General features: G+C 37.2%; 1 protein-coding gene and 1 pseudogene across 2 annotated transcripts in view; one reads left to right on the top strand and one right to left on the bottom strand.

The window, feature by feature from the left end:
* The window catches only part of Atg7 (autophagy related 7), a 241,864-nt gene that overhangs the window by 183,329 nt on the left and 36,922 nt on the right, over window positions 1-21,613 (top strand). The gene's annotated exons all lie outside the window — the stretch shown is intronic.
* On the bottom strand, window positions 1,051-1,834 carry LOC124971233 (caspase-3-like; annotated as a pseudogene).

Genomic DNA, 21,613 nt, shown 5'->3' with positions numbered 1-21,613 from the left:
GAGGCTAAGCTCTGGCTTCCAGTTTCCCTCTGTGCATATAGGATGGGCTCCAACTGGATGCTTCTGAGGTCCTGTGTACATGGTCCTTTTACTGTAGGGAACTACATAAAATGTTGCCACTATTTTACTTTGATTGTAAACTTCAGAAAATAACATTTACAAATTTTACCACAAGGAGTACCATGATTTTTATTATGACTCTCACCACCTTTGGAAAACTCTCTATTTCATAAATTTCTGATTTGGTTCATCTTCTTACATCACTGTTCATGCCTAAGGAGCATCTGCCACATTCATACCCGTACATATAAAAATCCAGCTGGTGGTCTTCTTCTGAAGCTGAGTCTATGGCTTTGCCTACACTGAACAGGCAGGCTGTGCCACATCTCAGGTTCAAAACATCTTCTCTCAAATTACAGAGTGCCCAGCTGATCATTTATTGTTCTTTCCTTATATTTTCACTATTTACTATGCAAATCATATTTTAGTATGTTCCTATAGCATTTCTTCATATAGCCTAACAATCAAAAATTGAATTTTTTTCATATTGTTCTTTACACATTTTGTTGGTCTGTACATCTCAGCTGATTTGCATAAAAACAAATGAGAAGAAACATATGCTGGTAGATCTTAGCACCTTATAGTTATGATTCGGTCCCTCAATGTTGTAAGTTAGGCTTAAAAAAATCAACTCAGCTTGCTCATACTTTCTCTAAAATATTCAGTTCCCATCTCCATTGTAAACTTTTTTTTTTTATTTTAACAACAGACATGCTCAGAACAAATAGCACAAAACCATGAGCTATGACAGGTGATAAAAATACACTTGGCTGGTTTCCATTTATCAATTCTAAAATAATGGACTTTGAACATGCCCATGTCCCCAAGTTGTAAGATCCATGATTCCACATCATCATTTCTGTAGTTTGACAAAAACTAGATTGCACAGTCTTCAGTGTGTGGGGAGAATATTAAAATTCATCATTATCAAAATGTTTCACTTCTTCATAAATTAAAAACTCAAAGCATAGCATCACTAAATCATGATAATTATGAAAGATGTAAATTTATAATTTCCTCTCATAAAGATTGCACCATTATCCATATTTATTTATTCCTAATTAAATTCAAGTCCAACTACCTGATTTTGAGTTTGAGGTAGCTTCATTGTGGTTCTAATGCAGAAGTGGTATGTTTCAAAGTACCATCTTTAGACAAAATTTAAGTGAGAGAGGAAATAAAAGTATTACTCATATTGTTTTTTCACTTGGCAAACAAATGAAAAAAAATTCAACTATTTCTTTAGTGATAAAAGTACAGTTCTTTTGTGAGCATGGACACAATACATGGAATCTGTTTCTTTGCATGAAAAGTGAAGTCAAGGGAAAAAGACTCAAATTCTGTTGCTACCTTCCGGTTTACCCGAGTAAGGATATGCATAAATTCAAGCTTATGAGCATATAGTTTCAGCATTGCACAGAGTGACTGGATGAACCGGGATCCATCCTTGGAATTTCGCCAGGAATAGTAACCTGGTGCTGTGGAATATGCATATAAGAAGTCAGCCTCAACTGGTATTTTTTGGCATGCCATGTCATATCGATACCACTGTCTGTCTCAATGCCACAGTCTAGTTCTGTACCCCGGCAGGCCATTGTGCATTAACTCCACAATTTCTTCACGTGTAAGGTCATTTTTATGCCTGACTTCATATTTCAAGTTCAGGAATGTTTCTCTGAGGTTTGCTGCATCTACATCTGTACCAGATCGAGAGGCCATTCGTTTCAAAATTTTTAATGGATTTTGAATCCACTGAGTTTTCACTGTTCTCCATGGTTACTTTTCTTAACGCGCAGCTCCACATGGCTCACACCTCCACACTCAGCGCCTGCCAGGCCTCCACAGCCCCTCTTTAGTCTTCTTGATACAAGCTATTCCTATTGGGGAGAGGTGATCTCTCATGGTTTTGATTTTCATTTCCCTGTCGATTAGTAACACTGAGCATTTTTTCATTTACATGTTAGCCATTTATTTGTCATCTTTTGAGAAATGTCTGTTTAGAGCTATGGTTCACTTTTTAATTGGATTTTTTTTTCTATTAAGTTTTGGAGTTCCAAATGAACACAGTGGCATATGACTGTAATCCCAGTGACTTGGAAGACTGAGGCAACAGAATTGCAAGTTTGAGGCCATACTTGGCAATTTAGTGAAGCCTAAACAATTTAGCAAGACCTTATCTCAATAAATATATATGTAAAGGGCTGGGGATGTAGCTCAGTGGTAAAGCACCCCTGAGTTAAATCCCCAGTATCAAAAAATCATTTTTTTGAAGTTCCTTATATATTCTCAGTATCAACCCATCATAAGATGCATACATTCCATAGATCATCTCTACACTCTGTTAACTGCTGTGCAAAAGCTTTATAGTTTGATGTAATCCTATTTGTCTATTTTGCTTTTATTTCTTGTGCTTTCGAGGTCTTGTCCAATAAATTCTTGTCAATTCCAATGTCCTGAAGCATTTTCCATATGTTCTCTTCTAGTAGTTTCATGGATTCAGATCTTATATATGTCTGTAATTCATTTTGAGTCAATTTAATGAAAGATAGGGGGTCTAGTTTTACTCTTTTTGTATGTAGATATTCAATTTTTCCAGCACAACTTATGGAAATGATTGCCCTTTCTCCAACATGTATTCTTAACACATATGTCAAAAATCAGTTGACTGTAGTTATGTGGGTTCACTTCTAGGCTCTCTATTCTCTTCCATTGGCCTATTTTTATGGCAATACCATGTCATTTTGATTATTGCAGCTTTGTAATATGTTTTGAAGTCAGGTGTCATAATGCCTCCTCCTTTGTTCTTTTTGTTCAAGATGGCTTTGGCTATTTGTGGTTTTCTTCAGTTCCGTGTACATTTTTAATTATTTTTACTAGTTCTGTGAAGATTGTCATTGGTACTTTGATAAGAATTACATAAATCACTTGACATGTTAACAATATTGATTCTTCCAATCCATGAACATATGATATCTTTCCTCATTGTTTGCATCCTCAGTTTCTTTTTCTTTTCTCCCCCACCCCTTTTCATTTTTTGTAGTACTGGGGATTGAACCCAGGGGGCTCTACCACTGAGCTATATTCACAGCCATTTTTATTTTTTTATTTTGAAACAGGGTCTTGGTAAGTTGCCCAGGCTATCCTTGAACTTGTGATCCTCCTGTCTTAGCCTTCCAAGTCACTGGGATTATAGGCATGCACTGTCACGCCTAGCTTACTTCAGTTTCTTTCATTGGTGTTATAATTTTCATTGTAGACATCTTCCACTGGAGTATATTTTTTACTGTATTTCATTTGTGTGCTGCATGTAGCTCTAGTTCAGCCATTTTCACCACAGCACAGCATTTTATTGTATTTTTATTTGAAAATCCATCCATTTTAAGTTCTTTCCATTCTTTTGACAATATAAATAATGTTCCAGTTCCCATGCCTGTGCTTGTTTCTTGGACATGATATATACAGATTAGGATTTGAGAGCCCTTCTTTCCTCACTCTCTCTGTATGCTCCTTTGGTCAATGTAATCAGTGTATGGAATCAGTGGTTGTCTCCTCCTGCTTCAGGGATTTGTGACTCATAAAAGTGGGCATTTATCTGAGAGTGTCCTGGCTTACATCAGGGTTTTTAATTTGGACAGTGATTCATTAAAGTCTCTGGAAATTTTGTTTCTTCTTGTTGCTTTTTGGTTTTCTCCAAAATACAGGGTCCAAGGGCTTTACCTCAGACCTACTGAGGTTAACATTTCTTGGAGAGAAGAAAGACTTTTCTTGGAGAAACTCCTCATGCCTGATGCTCTCCACTGATTTACTACCCCCATTATACTTTTGACAGGCAAATATGATGATGCTAGCCAAATATTTCCCTCCTCTACTTCTTGCTAGACATAGAATGTGGGCCCTTAGACGTAGGCAGACCCTGTGAGAGGAAGTGAGCCTCCAAGGGAGAAACTGTTATAATATGAGAAACCTCCCTGGTATGGTCCTAGTCTGCTTCTGGTGCCATTTGACGCCCAATCTGCATCATCCCTTTTAGAAACCTCTCCTTGAAGATGACTGGTATATGAGTGTTTCTCCTTTGGTGTTAGAAAACCTTATCCTTCTTAACCATGGATACTAGGGGTCTTAGTCAGTTTTCTGTTACCATAAGTAAATATCTGAGATAATTAACTTATAAAGAAAAAATGTTTATTTTGGCTGATAACTTTGGAGGTTCCAGTTCATGGTCAATTATCCCCATGATTTTGGGCCTGTGGTGGGGCAGCACATCATGGCAGGAGCACATGGCAGAGCAAAACCACTCATATCATAGCCAGGGAGGAGAAAGAGGAAGAGGAATGCCCTAACTTCCTTCCACTAGGTCCTACCTCTTAAAGATTCTACCACCTCCTAGTAGCACCTGGAGATCAAACCTTTAGCACATGGGCATTTGAGGGATGTTCAAGATCTAAACTGTAGCACTCAGGCCATCACTTATTCCATACTGTGCTAGATCTAGGGGTTGGGGTCTGCCTTCAGTAGTGTCGTGATCTGCTGCTAAGGGCTGCATATACATGCATTTATAAATGAAGAAATTATATAAGGCCCACCAGAAACACTTAAGGGATGGATGAACGGTGCCAAAGGGAGGGGATGATTCCGCTTTGGTGAAGAGGAAGACTTCATAGAATAGGAACCATTTGATATGTATCGAGAACTGGTAGGATTTTCACAGAGAAGATGAGCAACAAGAACGGCAGTTCGAAGACCTTTTTTAGGTATCTGAAGAGTGGGGTGCACGGAGGAATGATGTTGAGGGAGAAAGCTGGGAAGGTTGGTGGGTTGGAGCTGGGCTGGGGAGCATTCTGAATGGCATATCCTGAAGATGTTGGGAGCCACAGATTCATGTTAGGCAGAAGAGAAACACAGAAGGGCCTGTTTGAAAAATGCCTTTGGCAGCCAGGAAAGACATGAACTGGAAAGGGAGAGCTGGAGGCCTGAGGAAGAGACAGGAAAAGGACGTGGCACTAGAGAAAAGGAAGGAAGGGATGACTGTGGAGGGAGCCCCTCTGTCAGGAGTGAGCAAGATGGAGCTCAGTAGACTGAGGGCAGCTTTTTCTGTTTCCACTTATTTTGTCAGTGCGGTCAGACAGAGTAAATAGCAGCAGTATTTGTATCAATGGTTAAGGCTGGAAAAACATAATGCAGGGTAATGCGGGAATAATTGCATCCGCTTCTAAATAAGCACAAGAGTTTAAGGCATATGAAAGAGCATCAATTAAAAATGTTAGTGAACCATTCCATATGTCTTAACTTCCATGTGGTGCTCTCTGCACACTGAAGTTGGGCACAGAGAGCTCTTGTCTGCATGTGTGTTCAGGGAGCCAGCATCCAGTGCTTCAGCTCTACCTCTTGATTGTATGAGCCACATGACCTTTCTACATTGTAGTTCATTCCATCTTAAAACAGGATTTCCCTGTTGCCCAGACATCCTTCAGGTTCTGCCGACAGCTATTAGACCTATCTCCTGGAGCATGCCCTTCTGGGTACCACTCACCTTTGTCTTTCTTAGGAAAGGGAGCTGCTTGCTGAGTTCATCTGAACCCCTTCCATGGGTCATATGATTCAGTTCTAACTCTGAGATACTGGGAATATATGCAATCATATTGGATTAGGGACTGAAAGTATCTGAAGATTCCTAAAGCAAGTGGTTGTATTCTTGTCCTTTCCTGTTGGTATAAACCAACATAAAGAGCTGGTGAGCTCTGAGGAGTAATTATGTTCTCATTGTTATTCATCGATGAAACTGGGGCAGAAAGAACTTGGCAAGATTCTCTCAGGTGTGTGCTTGCTGCAGACACTACCCTGTTATAGGCATGATGGGATAGGGGTTCCCCAGGCTGCCAGCTGACTGCTCAGCTTAGTTCTACTGCATGAGTCAAGGTCTCACCCTGAATTATGAAAGCCCAGAAACTTGGCCTTGTCAGAGTACCCAGAGCTGATTCATATGAACTCACTAGAGAAAATCAGAACTTGCCAGGGGGTCTTTTCATTAGATCCTTTGGTCAACACATTCTATATGGAAATCTAAAGTTACAGTGAAATACCATGCTAATCATGAATCAGAGCAAGTTGGTGATCTTAACTGGTGTGTCCCCTCTCCTCTATAGAACTACATAACTGCCAGAGGAGGTGACTGCATCTCCAAAAGCTAGTCAGCAAAGCTCCTGGGAACAATGGCTATTTCTAGATATGGACAGAACTAAAGGGTCATACTCAAAGGATGTAGGACCAGGTCAATCAGGCAAGATAAAGAAATAAATGGAAAGAAAAAAGAAAAACTCTCTATTCATTATCTTTTGTGTCCAAAAAAATCCTAAGAAATCTATAAAAGAGCTATTAGAATTAATCAGTGAATTCAGTAAGGTTGCAGGATACAAGATAGGTGTACAAAAATCAATTGTATTTTAAAAATTTGCAGTGAACAATCTAAAAACAAAACCAGAGAAGCAATTCCATATGTAAAAGAATCAAAAAGAATGAAATACTCAAGAGTAAATTTAACAAAATAGTACAATATTTTTATTTTGAAAACTTGTAAAATATTGAAAACTTACAGACTATAAATAGATGGAAGCTAACTCATGCTCTTCTATTGGAAGAATTAATGTTATTGAGATGGCCATATACTCCAAATTATTCTACAAACTTAACACATTTCCTGTCAGAATTGTATCTACCCTTTTCCCAGAAATTGACAACCTGGATTTAAAATGTATATGAATCTAGGCACAGTGGCTCACACCTGTTTAATTCCAGCAGCTTTGGTGGCTGAGGCAGGAGGATCACACCTGTTTAATTCCAGCAGCTTTGGTGGCTGAGGCAGGAGGATTAAGAGTTGAAAACCAGACTCAGCAACTTAGCAAGATCCTGTCTCTAAATAAAATATTAGAATGGGCTGGAGATGTGGCTCAGTAATTAAGTGCCCCTGGTGTTCAATCTCTGCTACCAAAAAAAAAAAAAAAAAAAAAAAAAAAAAAAAGGAAGAAAGAAAAGAAAAAAAAAGTATATGGAAATGCATGAGACCCAGAATAGTCAGAACGATCTTCAAAAAGAAGTGTGAAGTTGTTGGTCCTAATTTCCTGATTTTAAAACTTGCTATAAAGCTGTGGTAATCTACACAATGTGGTACTGGGAAAAGGATAGACATGCTGATTAAACCCATACATCTATGACTTACTGAGTTTTGACAAAGATGCAAACCAGCTCAATGGGTAAGAATGATGCTGGCCACACTGAGGTCGGATGTCAGTTGCTGAGCCCGCCCCCCGACACCGAGGTTGGGGACCGGTAGCTGAGCCTGCCCACCTGGGACACTGCATTTGCCTCCATGCTGACTCGGTGCACCCTTGCTGGGGCTCCCCAGCTTCTTTGGAGGCAAGTGCAGACATTTTGAATTATTCCTGAGGGCACAGCCACCGTCATTGTAAGGGCGGCTCCCTTCCTGAGGCACCTACAGGAGACTGGAGGCCCTTTGACAGGTACCTCTATTTGCTCATTTACATCCTACACCCTTTCCCCATCCTCTTGTTCACAACTAGAATTGTTGTAAATAGTAATTGAACTAATCCTGTTTATTTTTAAAATGTTAAAGTCTTTATAGGGACTATCTGGTTCAGGGCTACATTTTCTTTGTATTGGGTGCTATTTGTATTGATCTCCCCTTTAAAGGAGAGGTAGTGGAAAACTGCAGGGTCATAATAAGCCTGCAGGGGGGAAACTTCAGTACCTCTCATCTTCACTGCTAGAGGGGAATATATAGAAACAATAAGAAAAAACAGGGGAAGAAGGTATCCCTAACAAACCAAGATGTTATTGTGACAGAATCCAATGACAGCATGGCAGTAGAAATGACAGAAACACAGAGTTTAGAATCTGCATTACTAAAATGATCCATGAAGCAAAAGATGAGATAAGAGAGCAAAGGCAGGCAATGCATGACCATTCCAGTAGACAGTTAAAAGAGCAAATGCAAGAAGCAAAAGAATACTTCAATAAAGAGATAGAGATTCTGAAAAAAAAAAAAAACCTAAAAAATACTTGAAATGAAAAAAATGATAAACCAAATTAAAAACTCAATAGAAAGCATCACCAACAGAATAGACCTCGTCGAAGACAGAATCTCGGACAAGGAAGACAAAATATTTAATCTTGAAAATAAATTTGAACAAACTGAGAAGACATTAAGAAGTCATGAACGGAACCTCCAAGAATTATGGCATATCATGAAAAGACCGAATTTAAGAATTATTGGGATTGAGGAAGGCACAGAGATACAAACCAAAGGCATGAACAACCTGTTCAATGAAATAATATCAGAAAATCTCCCAAACCTGAGAAATGAAATGGAAAAATCAAATACAAGAGACTTACAGAACACCAGGTGCACAAAACTACAACAGATCCACACCAAGACACATTATAATGAAAATACCTCACATACAAAATAAAGATAGGATTTTAAAGGCTGCAAGAGAAAAGCATCAGATTACATAAAAGGGGAAACCAATACAGATATGAGCAGATTTCTCAGCCCAGATTCTAAAAGCAAGAAGGACCTGAAACAATATATTTCAGGTTCTGAAAGAACACAGATCCAACTAAGAATACTATACCCAGCAAAACTAACCTTCAGATTTGACAATGAAATAAAATCTTTCCACGATTAACAAAAGTTAAAAGAATTTACAAATAGAAAGCCTGCTCTACAGAACATTCTCAGCAAAATATTTCATGAGGAGGAAGTGAAAAGCAACAATACAAGTCAGCAAAGGCAGGAACTACCCTAAAGGAAAAGCCAATCAAAGGACAAGTAAAAAACCAAAAATAAGCCAGAATGACCAGGAATACAAATCATATCTCAATAATAACCCTGAGTGTCAATGGCCTAAATTCAGTAATCAAAAGACTGACTAGCAGATTGGATTAAAAAGAAAGACCCAATAATATGCTGCCTGCAAGAGACTCATCTCATAAAAAAGAAATCCACAGACTAAAGGTGAAAGGATGGGGAAAAACATACCATGCACATGGAACCAATAAAAAAAAAAGCAGGAGTCTCCATCCTCATATCAGATAAAGTGGACTTCAAACCTAAGTTAGTCAGAAGGGATAAAGAAGGACATTTCATACTGCTTAAGGGAAGCATAAAACAGCAAGATATAATAATTTTAAATATTTTTTCCCCAAACAGTGGAGCATCTATGTATATCAAACAAACTCTTCTCAATTTTAAGAATCCAATGGACCAAAACACATTAATAGTGGGGGACTTTAACACACCACTGTCACCATTGGATAGATCCTCCAAACAAAAACTGAACAAAGAAACTATAGAACTAAATAAAACAATCAATGATATAGACTTAATATTTACAGAGTACTTCATCCATCATTGAGCAAATATACTTTCTTCTCAGCAGCTCATGGATCCTTCTCCAAAATAGGCCATATGCTATGCCACAAAAAAGCCATTAGTAAATACAAAAAAAATAGAGATCCTACCCTGTATCCTATCAGACCATAATGGAATGCAATTAGAAATGAATGATAAAATGACAAACAAAAACTACTCATACACCTGGAGACTAAATAATATGCTATTGAATAATGCGATGATAACAGAAGACATCAGGGAAGAAATAAAAAAATCTTAAAAGTAAATGAGAATAATGACACAACATATCAAAATCTCTGGGACACTCTGAAAGCAGTACTAAGAGGAAAATGCATTGCATTGATCTCATATATTAAAAAAATTAAAAGTCAACAACTAAATGACCTAACATTACACCTCAAAGCCCTAGAAAAAGAACAGATCAATATCAAAAATAGTAGAAGACAGGAAATAATTAAAATCAGAGCCAAAATCAATGAAATTGAAACAAGAGAAACAATTTTAAAAATTGATAAAATAAAAAGTTGGTTTTTTGAAAAAGTAAACAAAATTGATAAACCCCTAGCCACACTAACGAAGAGAAGGAGAGAGAAAACTTAAATTACTAGAATTCATGATGAAAAAGGAAAGATCACAACAGACACCATTGAAATACATAATTAGAAGCTATTTTGAAAATCTATACTCCAACAAATAGAAAATATTGAAGACATCGACAAATTTTTAGAGACATGATCCTCCCAAAGTGAATCAGGAAGACATACACAATCTAAACAGATCAATTTCAAGCACCAAAATAGAAGAAGCCATCAAAAGTCTACCAACCAAGAAAAGCCCAGGACCAGATGGATTCTCAGCTGAATTCTACAAGACCTTTAAAGAGGAACTGATACCAATACTCCTCAAAGTATTTCAGGAAATAGAAAAGGAGGGAACCTTTCCAAATTCATTCTATGAGGCTAGTATCACTCTAATACTAAAGCCAGACAAAGACATATCAAGGAAAGAAAACTTTAGACCAATATCCCTGATGAACATACATGCAAAAATTCTTAACAAAATACTGGCAAATCGCATAGAAAAATATATTAAAAAGATAGTGCACCATGATCAAGTGGGGTTTATCCCAGGGATGCAAGGTTGATTCAACATCCAGAAATCAATAAATGTAATTCATCACATCAATAGACTTAAAGTTGAGAATCACATGATTATTTCAATTGATGCTGAGAAAGCATTTGATAAAATACAGCACCCCTTCATGCTTAAAACACTAGAAAAAATAGGAATAGTAGGAACATACCTCAACATTGTAAAGGCTATGTATGCTAAGCACAGAGCCAACATCGTTCTTAATGGAGAAAAACTGAAAGCATTCCCTCTAAAAACTGGAACAAGACAGGGATGCCCTCTTTCACCACTTCTATTCAACATCGTCCTTGAAACACTTGCCAGAGCAGTTAGACAGACCAAAGAAATTAAAGGGATACAAATAGGAAAAGAAGAACTAAAACTGTCACTATTTGCTGATGACATGATCCTATATTTAGAAGATCCAAAAAACTCCACTAGAAAACTTGTAGAACCAATAAATGAATTCAGCAAAGTAGCAGGATATAAAATCAACACCCATAAATCTAATGAATTTCTATTCATAAGTGATGAATCCTCTGAAAGGGAAATTAGGAAAATCATTCCATTCACAGTAGCCTCAAAAAAAAAAAAAAAAAAAAAAACTTGGGAATTAATATAACAAAAAAAGGTGAAAGACCTCTACAATGAAAATTGCAGAACATTAAAGAAAAAAATTGAAGAAAATCTTCGAAGATGGAAAGATCTCCCATGTTCCCATGGATAGGCAGAATTAACATTGTCAAAATAGCTATTCTACCAAAGACGCTGTACAGATTCAGTGCAATTCCAATTAAAATCCCAATGACATTCCTCATAGAAATAGAGAAAGCAATCATGAACTTCATCTGGAAGAACAAGAGACCTCAAATAGCCAAAACAATCCTGAATAGAAAAAGTGAAACAGGAGGTATCACAATACCAGACATTAAACTATACTACAGAGCAATAATAACAAAAACAGCATGGTATTAGCACCAAAATAGACAGGCAGACCAATGGTACAGAATAGAAGGCACAGAGACAAAACCACATAAATACAGTCACCACATAATAGACAAAGGAGCTAAAAATATACAATGGAGAAAAGATAGCCTGTTCAACAAATGGTGCTGGCAAAACTGGAAATCCATATGCAGTAAAATGAAATTAAACCTCTATCTCTCACCCTGTACAAAATTCAATTCAAAATGGATCAAGGACATAGGAATTAGACCAGAGACCCTGCACCTAATAGAAGACAAAGTAGGCCTGAATCTTCATCATGTTGGCTTAGGATCAGACTTCCCCAACAAGACTCCCAAAGCACAAGAAATCAAAGCAAGAATCAATAAATGGGATGAACTCAAACTAAAAAACTTTTTCTCAGCAAAGGATACAATCAAGAATGTGAAGAGGGCTGGGGAGATAGCTCAGCTGGTAGAGTGCTTGCCTCGCAAGCATAAGGGCCCTGAGTTCGATCCCCAGTATCGCAAAAAAAATAAAATAAAATAAAATAAAATAAAATAAAAAGAATGTGAAGAGATAGCCTACAGAGTGGGAGAAAATCTTTTCCACACACATTTCAGATAGAGCACTTACCTCCAAAATTTATAAAGAACTTACAAAACTTTACACCAAAAATACAAATCCAATCAATAAATGAGCCAAGGAACTGGACAGACACTTTACAGAAGAAGACACACAGGCAATTAATAAATATATGAAAAAGTGTTAAACATCTCTAGTAATTAGAGAAATGGAAATTAAAATAACTCTAAGATTTCATCATACTCCAATTAGAATGGCTATTATCAAGAACACAAACAATAATAGATGTTGGTGTGGATGTGGGGAAAAAGGCACACTTTTACATTGCTGGTGGAGTTGCAAATTGGTGCAGCCACTCTGGAAAGTAGTATGGAGAATCCTCAGAAAACTTGGAATGGACTCACCTTCTGACCCAGTTATCCCACTCTTCGGTTTATACCCAGAGGACCTAAAATCAGCAAACTACAGTAACACAGCCACGTCAATGCTTATAGCAGCTCAGTTCACAATAGCTAGATTGTGGTACCCACCTAGATGCCCTTCAACAGATGAATGGATAAAGAAACTCTGATATATATATACAATGGAATACTATTCAGCCGTAAAGAAGAAGAATATTATGGCATTTGCAAATAAATGGATGGAATTGGAGAATACTGTGCTAAGTGAAATAAGGCAAGCCCAAAAAACCAAAGGCCGAATGTTTTTTGTTATCTCCCTGACAAGTGGAGAATGATATATAATGAGGGTGGGGGGTGTAGAATGAGAGAATAATGGGGGAACTTTAGAATATGTAGAAGGAAATGAGAGGGAAGGGGGTATGAAAAATGGTGGAATGAGACATCATTACCCTATGTACATGTATGATTACAAAATTATAAGTTGAACCCCTATTTCACACCATTTACAAAAATGAAAATGCATCATAAACTTCAAGAACCAACACTCTATAACCTTAGAAGAAAACATAACCATAAATCTTCATGACCTAAATTAGGCAACAGGTTCTTATATAAGACACCAAAAGCAACAGAAGAAAAAAAATTAGATAACTTGGACATCATCAAAGTTGGAGCATTTGTTCTTTAAAGAACATTATCAAGAAAGTGAAAAGAAAACCCACAAAATGGAGAAAAACATGTAAGTCATGTATCTAATAAGGGATGATATTCAAAATATATAGTGAACTATTACAACGTACTGTGTTGTTTTTGTTTCTGTTTTTTTGGGAGTACAGGGGATTGAACTCAGGGGAACTTGATCACTGAGCCACATCCCCAGTCCTAACTTTGTATTTTATTTAGAGACAGGGTCTCGCTGAGTTGCTTAGTGACTCGCTTTTGCTGAGACTGGCTTTGAACTCTCAATCCTCCCCTGCCTCAGTTTCCTGAGCCACTGGGATTACAGGTGTGCACTACCGCGCCTGACAACAATTTATATAAATATAGTTTATCGATATATTTATATCGATTAAAGAAAATAAGCAAAAGATTTAAATACCAAAGCAGTATAAGTGGCCAGTAATCAAATGAAAAGATGCATTATATTATCAATCATTAGGGAAGTGCAATCAAATGATAGTGTGACCACTTTACACCCACTAGAATGAAAAGAGACAGTAACAAGCACTAGTGAGGATATAGGGAATAAAAGTAATCTCTGTTACTTTATGTATTTGCATTTTAGATTTTATGAACCATAGACATGTATTAATAAAGTTGAACATGGTGGTGTATGCCTGTAATCCCAGTAATTTAGGAGGCGGAGGCAGGAAGATTGCAATTTCAAAGCCAGCCTCAGCAATTTAGCAAGACCCACTATCCAAAAAAGAAAAAGAAAAAAAAAAAAAAAAAAAAAAGATTGGGGATGTAGTTCAGTGTTATAACTCCTATGTTCAATCCCCAGTACCAAAAAAAAAAGTAATGTATTAATATAGCTTAAGTTCCTCTTTTTAAATATTTACTTTTAAATATTTAATATTTATTTTTAAATATTACTTATTTATTGATATTTATTTAACATTTATTTATTTATTAGTAACCTAGGGTCTAAGTTGCCCAGATTGACCTCTAACCAAGCATCCTCCTGCCTCAGCCTCCCAAGTCACTGGGATTATAGGCATGCACCACCATGCTCAGTTTTAAGTTTCTCTTTTAATGAAGTATTTTTAAATTTCAGTTTGTCCTTTCTATTGTCATTTTTTCGAATACTGTTTAATATCTTCTAATGGTTACAACAAGTTTGAGAATTAGCCTATTTTCATTTACCTCACCAAAAAAAAAAAAAAAAAAAAAAAAAAACAAGTATCTAAGAATACTGGGTTACATTTACCCCTTGGAACCTTTTTTTTTTCGATACAGTTGCTATATATTTTATTTCTTTATAAGTGCTAAACCCCAGAAGGTGCTGTTATCATTATTGCTGTCAGTAGTCTTTTTATTAGTTCTTTTTAGTTATATATAATACTGGGGTTCATTTTGACATAATTATATAAACATGGAATATAATTTGCTCCAACTCAGTACCCAGTACTTCTCCTCTCTCTCTCTTCCTCACTCCCTGTTACCTTTCCTCTACTGATCTTTCTTCTATTTATTTATAGTTTTTTTTTAACTAGTGCATTATACACAAATGGAGTTTTACTTGGCCATAAAGAAGAATGAAATTATGGCAGTTGCTGGTAAATGGATGAAACTGTCAGTGGTATTTATGATATCCATATGTTTACCCTTGTGGAGTTACGATTCCTTCTTATAATTGTACACTTCTGTACTGGATCATTTGCCTTTGAACCTAAAGAATGTTCCCTAGTATGTTATTATATTAAATATCCTTTAATATTACTTAGGGTATTTTTCTATCAGAAATTATGAGTTAGATGAGTTTGGTGGAGGATTTATTTATTTATTTTGTCCAAAAGCTTCTTCACTTCACATTCCTTAAGCAGACATTTTTTCAGGTATAAAAATTTAGGTTGCCATTTTTTTTCCCCCCAGAACCCTTCGAGATTATATTCTCTTTTTTTTTAACCTGTGCAGTTTTTCTTGAGAAATCAATATCCACTCTTACCTTTTTTACTCAAAAGGTGCTGTGTATTTTTTTTTTCAGTGAAAAGCTTTAAAGATTTTCTCCATATCTTTGCTTTTCATCAGCTTGACTGAGGTGTACCTCAGTTTCATTTTCTTTTTATTCATCTTACCTGAGGCTCACTGAGCTTCTTGAATCTGTAAAGTAGATATGTGTGCTCAGATTTGGAAAATTATTTGCCACTATTCTTTCAAATATTTCCTCTCATGGAAGTCTAATTACATACACATGAGATCATTCAACTGTGTTCCAAATTTAAATTATATTCTCTGTTTTCTTTTGAATATTTACTATTGATTTTTCTTCTGGCTCACTGATCATAACTGCTTCTGTTTTCAGTCTGCTATTAAACCCATCAGATGAGTTCTTTTGCAGTACTAGGGAGCCCAGAGGTACTCTACCACTGAGCTACATCTCTAGAATCTATCCCCCATCTTTTTTTTTTTTTTTTTTTTTTTTTTTTTTGTCATGTGGATTGAACCCAGGTGTACTTTACTGTTGAGCTTCATCTCCAGATCTTCTAATTGCTTTATTTTGAGATATACATCTTGTTAAGTTGCCAAGGCTGGCCTCAAACTTGGGATCCTTCTTCCTCAGCCTCCCAAGTAACTGGGATTACAGGTACATGCCACTGCACCTGGCCATCCAATGGGTTCTTAATCTCAGAAGTTATTTTTAGAACTCCTGGAACACTTTTTGGATTTTTCTCAGAAATCTCAATTGAAATAGTCTGTCTTTCCATCCAGTTTGCCTATTTTTCTTTTTTGAACATGGCAGTCACTGTTATTATTGAAGTCCTTGTCTCCTAACTCTCATATCCAGATGATGTCCAATTTGTATCTAGTCACTATTTTATGTCGATTTTTGGTCACTTTTTATAGCTTATTTTAAATACTTAGTAATTTGTTGTTGTTGTTTTCGGCCTGGTTTAGGCTCGTTGGACAGATCTACTTCAGTATTCCCCTCACTTCTAGAATAGGGATGATGATGCTGTGGGTGGCCTTTCTGGAGTCCTGACTAAATGTTTGGTGTATTTACATAGTCTGACTTGACCCACAGTCCAGCCTCCCTGGTACTTTGTAGTATCTGGCATTTCCACCCAACCTCAGCTCTGACTTTCCAGCAGGTACTTTTTTCCAGGCTTTTAGGCATCTCACCCTTCACTCTGCAATCCAGGCATTAGCCAAAGATCCCTCAGCAATTCCCATGCAGATTTGGATTCTCTTCCTGAACTTCACCCACCTCTGCCTCCCTCTTCCAAAACCGCAGGCTCCTTGGCAGCATCACACTCTGATTTCTTTCTCATCCTATTCGGTTCCCTGTTTGAACCTCCTTTGGAGGTTTCTCTTAAAGCCTGGTCAGTTATTTCCCATATATTTTATATATTTTTTACCATTTTTCTCATTGTTTATGGCAGGAAAGTAAGTTTGACACCATCTACTTTATCATGGTCAGAATTGGAAGTCAGCATTTTGCTGTCTTGGTTTCTGTGTTATTTCTTTGGATATTATTTTAAAAGGAAAAAATTTCATTGACCATTTTGATTTTAAGATTATGTCATAGTAATTTTGTTATTCAGTCATGTTCCCCAACATGTAGACTTGGGGTTCCTTTATCACTTAGCTACAATAAGATTATATTTATTTGTAGCAGCATCTTTGTTGATTTATGAATGTTTCCATTGGCCTATTCTGCTTTGTTGCTCACTCTATTGGAAAATAGCTCTTTCATATTGACTTGGTGTAACATTTGTCTCCTGTTGAGAATATCTTCTGTGGCTTGACCCTATTGTCTTGGTAAGCATGGTCCTGGTCAAAGCATATCCTGGCAAAAAAAGAACTTCTGTCCTGGGTAACTCCTGCAGTGGCAGTCGGTAGAATTTAATTCCTGTACTCTGGGTTTTAGCTCCTGTGAACTTGCAGCACATCAAGGGGAGAATGGCAAGGGCTGCTTTAGTCCCTTGAGCCTCGAGAGGACAGATCATCAGATCTCTACTTGATGGGCTGGTTTCACAGTGGGGGAAGGGGGCAGTCACTTCTATGGTTAGTCCTTGGTGTCTGAGACTGAGTGGAGCCTTAGAGGACACATAAAATGGAAGCAAAAATAAAGAAAAGTTTAATCATTTTAACTCTTCCCCAGGAGCTTGGCTCCTTCCATTTTATATCTTGTTTCCTCAAGAAGTTCTTAGTGCAGTGTGACAGGTACCAGAATAATAGAACCAAGTCTAAAATGATAAAATAGGCTGATCACATCCAAAGACACCAAAAATAGGTAACATTTGGTCTCTTCCCAAGAGGGACCTTGGATGGCTGATGATTAAGAATGGGAAGGAGTCTTTCTACTTTTTATTCCTTTTTTTTGTTTGTTTCTCCTTTTGAATCTTGATCCTTGTGAATATGTTACTTTAAAAAAAAATGAACAAGCCCATGTATTTGGCTTTAATCTCTGCTGAAATTTCCTAAAATAACAGGAAAGATATACCTTTTTTAAGGCCAAAAGGATAGTGAGAACAAGAGCGCAAACAACAGCAATTTAAAAAACTGAAGTATGGAAAGATGGACAAGGAAGTTAAACTGTAAACCAGTTAGTAGAGAAAACTAACATTTTCCACAGAGCCCCTAAGACCTCAGAAGTGGGGGCCATAGATGCCTTGGAAAGTGGGAGGTAAAAATGAGGCTTTAACTGGGAGAGTTGGTTAAAATTCTTCAATAGATCCCCAGTTCCCCACCCTGGCTCTTCATAGTAGGACTGCTGCCCTGTCCTAAACCAGAAAGGGTGAACTGGACTTTGTGGGCTGGGGCACGCCAGCCAGAGTTGAAACCTGGGTGTGTATCACTGAAAACATGGGATTAAATACAAGTGTCCTTGCCACATACAAGGGTGCCAGGGCTTCTCCCCACACCAGGTTCACATATCACAGGTCCTCAAGCTAAAACAGAGTGGACAGTCCTTCCCCAGGGAATCTAACTAGCCCAAGAAAGAAAACATCAAGGACTCTGACTTAATAGCTCAACCAGATGACCCTACAGTGAATTCATGGTAGACTTCAAATAGCTATGCAGTTCTTCCTCCTTAAATAGGAGCAGAAACCAAGCATTACCAGACATCTCACTAAAATAATAATAATGATGATAATAATAAATTTAAATGAGTTTAGCCAAACCAATGAGGATGAAGGTAGAATCACTATGCATTCAGATACACAAGATCTCAAAAATTTACCTCCGCTTAACTCTATTTAAATTACTTAAGGATAAACTCCAGAAGAATAAAAGAATAAACCAAGAAGATATGGAACATAGGATATGGATGATTCCCACGTGGGTGAGAGTCAAAATAATCCTCAGAATAATAGTGAAGGGAAATCTCAGGGTAACAGGTGGTCCTGCAACAGCCCATGAGGTACTGGAAAAAAATTAAATCAGATCAGTGGGGCCAGGACAGACTATATTAAGAAGAGAGTACTAAATACCTACTGCATCTGAGCCTGTCTTTAGAAGATAGAGACAATTGGCAGAGTTTGGGATTAAACTATCACTGAATGCATAGAAACAGTAAAACAACAACAGATAAGAGAGAGAAAATTAATTTTGGGGAAAACAATGTAGTACAAGAAAGAAAAATGTTATCCTAGGGCTGGAGGTATAGCTTAGTGGAAGAGTACTTACCTACTGGTACAAGGCCCTAAGTTCCATCTGCAGTACTGCATGATAACAGCAACAACTATTATTATTTTTATTATTAACATCATCATCCTAGTGTGATACATGACTCACCCAGATTTAGTAATTGAAGAGCCATAATAATGACAACATTAGATATTGATTTCACTGCAATTATAATTATGTTAACAGGATAGGAAGACAGGAAGGTAAGATTTTGCAATCTTGTAGTTTCATAGCAGTGAAATTGAGCTGAATTGTCATTTTGCAAACCCAGGTGGGAAATATTATATAATGCCTGAGCCTAAAAATATCCAGAATTCAAAAAGTCACAATATAGGCATATCATTTTAACACAGAGAGGTAAATACTTTAAAAATATTAAGTACATCTGTAAGTTTAACACAGAGAAGTAAATACTTTAAAAATATTAAGTACATCTGTATAGAGCGTGGAGGTTGGGTGACTGCTGTTTTTCATAACAAGCATTGGAATTATTTGACTTTGAAAACTATATATGTTATATATAACTGTAATGAAATGAAAACTTCTTAAAAAGACCAAAACAAAAGGGAGTTATGAAAATGGACAGACTGGGTTTTTAAGGATGAATAGGAGCTCTGTTGCTTGAGATATGAAATATAGTCCCACTCTTCTCTCATTGGTGTCTATGTTAACAATGTAAGACGTGGACCTTTTGTTACTGATAAAATCATAACCCATGATAATGCTTGGTTATTGTTCTAAAATAGCATTATCCTTTGAATTGATTTCACAGAGAGGAAAATGAATTGTCATCGAAATGACCTTTACACTCAAGTTTGCTGAAAAGGCAGGATCCTTTCCAAGTCCTTATCTCAGACTTCTTTTTTTTTTTTTATTGTAAACAAATGGGATACATGTTGTTTCTCTGTTTGTACATGGAGTAAAGGCGTACCATTTGTGTAATCATAAATTTATCTCAGACTTCTGAAGAGTCTTCTGCTACTCCCAGCTCTCGAGAGTCCTTGTAGTTTAGTCCTTTGCCAAAAATTGTAGAAATTCCGGTGTCTGCAGGACCCAGAACCCTTAAGACCAGAAAAAGGGCTTCACAGACCTGTGTATGTCCCTGAGGCAGGCAGACATCTTGACAGGTGCTCAGATGTCTAAGTGCTAGTAATAAGTCTTTTGTAACCTGGGCATTTCCAGCTACACTCTGGAGGCATGCAGAGCTGGCAGGCACAGGATGTGAGGTCAGACTTAGAGCTGGCTCTCATCTCTGCCATCTTTGTGTCTTAAGCACAGTATCCTGACCCTTGTAGAGCAAGAAAGGGTGATAATCACAGGGTGTTTATGGGTTATCAGGGACTAAAATGCACATGGGAATGCCTTGTAAATGGAAAATTCCTACACAAATCTTGGTTTCAATCAGTTTGTCTCCACAAAGTGCCTTCTTTCTTTTGTATATTTATTACTGAGTCCAAGTAGGTTTGTGTATCAGCTAAAGTATGGGCTGAATGCTGTAACAGAGAGACCAAAAAGTATGGCAATTCAAACAAGACAGAAATAAGGTTTTCCCTCATATAATTAGTCTAGAGCCGTGTTCTTCAATGTGGGAGCCACTAGGCACATGTAGCTATTTAAATTTAAATCAGTTTAAATTAAAAGTTCATTTCCTCCATTGCACTGGCAACATTTCAAGTGCAGATGCCACTTGGCTAGAAGCTGCTCTGTTGGACAGTACAGCCAGGCTATTTCCATCCTCACAGAAAGTTCTTTCTTTTGGGCAATTCTGATCCGGAGGCATGGTCCAGAACATGATAGGTGGCTGTGTTCTAGAAGGCCACGCACACACGGGTCAGAGTTCTTAGTTTTGTTCTGTTTTAAATATTGTTGCTTTGCTATTTCCTAGGTAAGGATTCATAATGTGTTTTGTGTCACCAATCCCTTTGGCAATGTGATGAAACTGTGGGCCACTTCACAGAGGAATGTTTTTAAATGTACAAGATAAAATGCTCAGAATTACAAAGGAAATTTAGTTACATTGAAGTACATTGATCAAAGTACTAAAAAACCAACTTGTGACATAGTAATATGTGCTTAATTCATACATCAAATAGTGATCCAGTGGCAAGTCTGGTGACTACTCCAATTTCAAAGTACCGCTAAGTATTTGTGATATTTCAAAGTAATCCATGACAAGTACAATATTGATCTGAAAGTGTCTGTAATTTCTGTTGGTGACAGTCATGGGTACTTAAAAACTGCTAATTCTACTATGGTTTGTTCCCTATGTTATAAGTGAAGGAATGCTAAATTTCAGAGAGAGGTCAGTGAAAAGAAAGTTACAGGTTTTTGTGTTTTCTTTTCCCCCCCTTCCCCGCATCCAAATTTATAGACAAATGGATTCTGTACATGGACCCCTTGGAGAAGTCCTGCTAGGTGTTGTCAAGGTTAGGTTAGCAACTCCACACTTTGGAGTATGGGAAGAAGTGGAGGGCACCCTTTAAAGGGCATTACCCTGAAGTTGCTCACACCCCATTGCCTGACATCAAGTCACATGGCCACAAGGAGCATAAGCTGGAGCCTAGCATCTTACTGGTAGAAAACTGGGGTGTTTTGTTAGTGGAAGGGAGAAGGAAGAATGGCCCTTAGGATAAATAGAAGTCTCTGCCACAGCTTGGACTGTTACTGTGGAATCAAAATAAGAAGTGTTTTTCCAAAACTACGTTGT

The sequence above is a fragment of the Sciurus carolinensis genome, chromosome 19 (assembly GCF_902686445.1).
Source record: "Sciurus carolinensis chromosome 19, mSciCar1.2, whole genome shotgun sequence".
NCBI lineage: Eukaryota > Metazoa > Chordata > Mammalia > Rodentia > Sciuridae > Sciurus > Sciurus carolinensis.
This window is presented reverse-complemented; position numbering and strand designations above follow the sequence as displayed.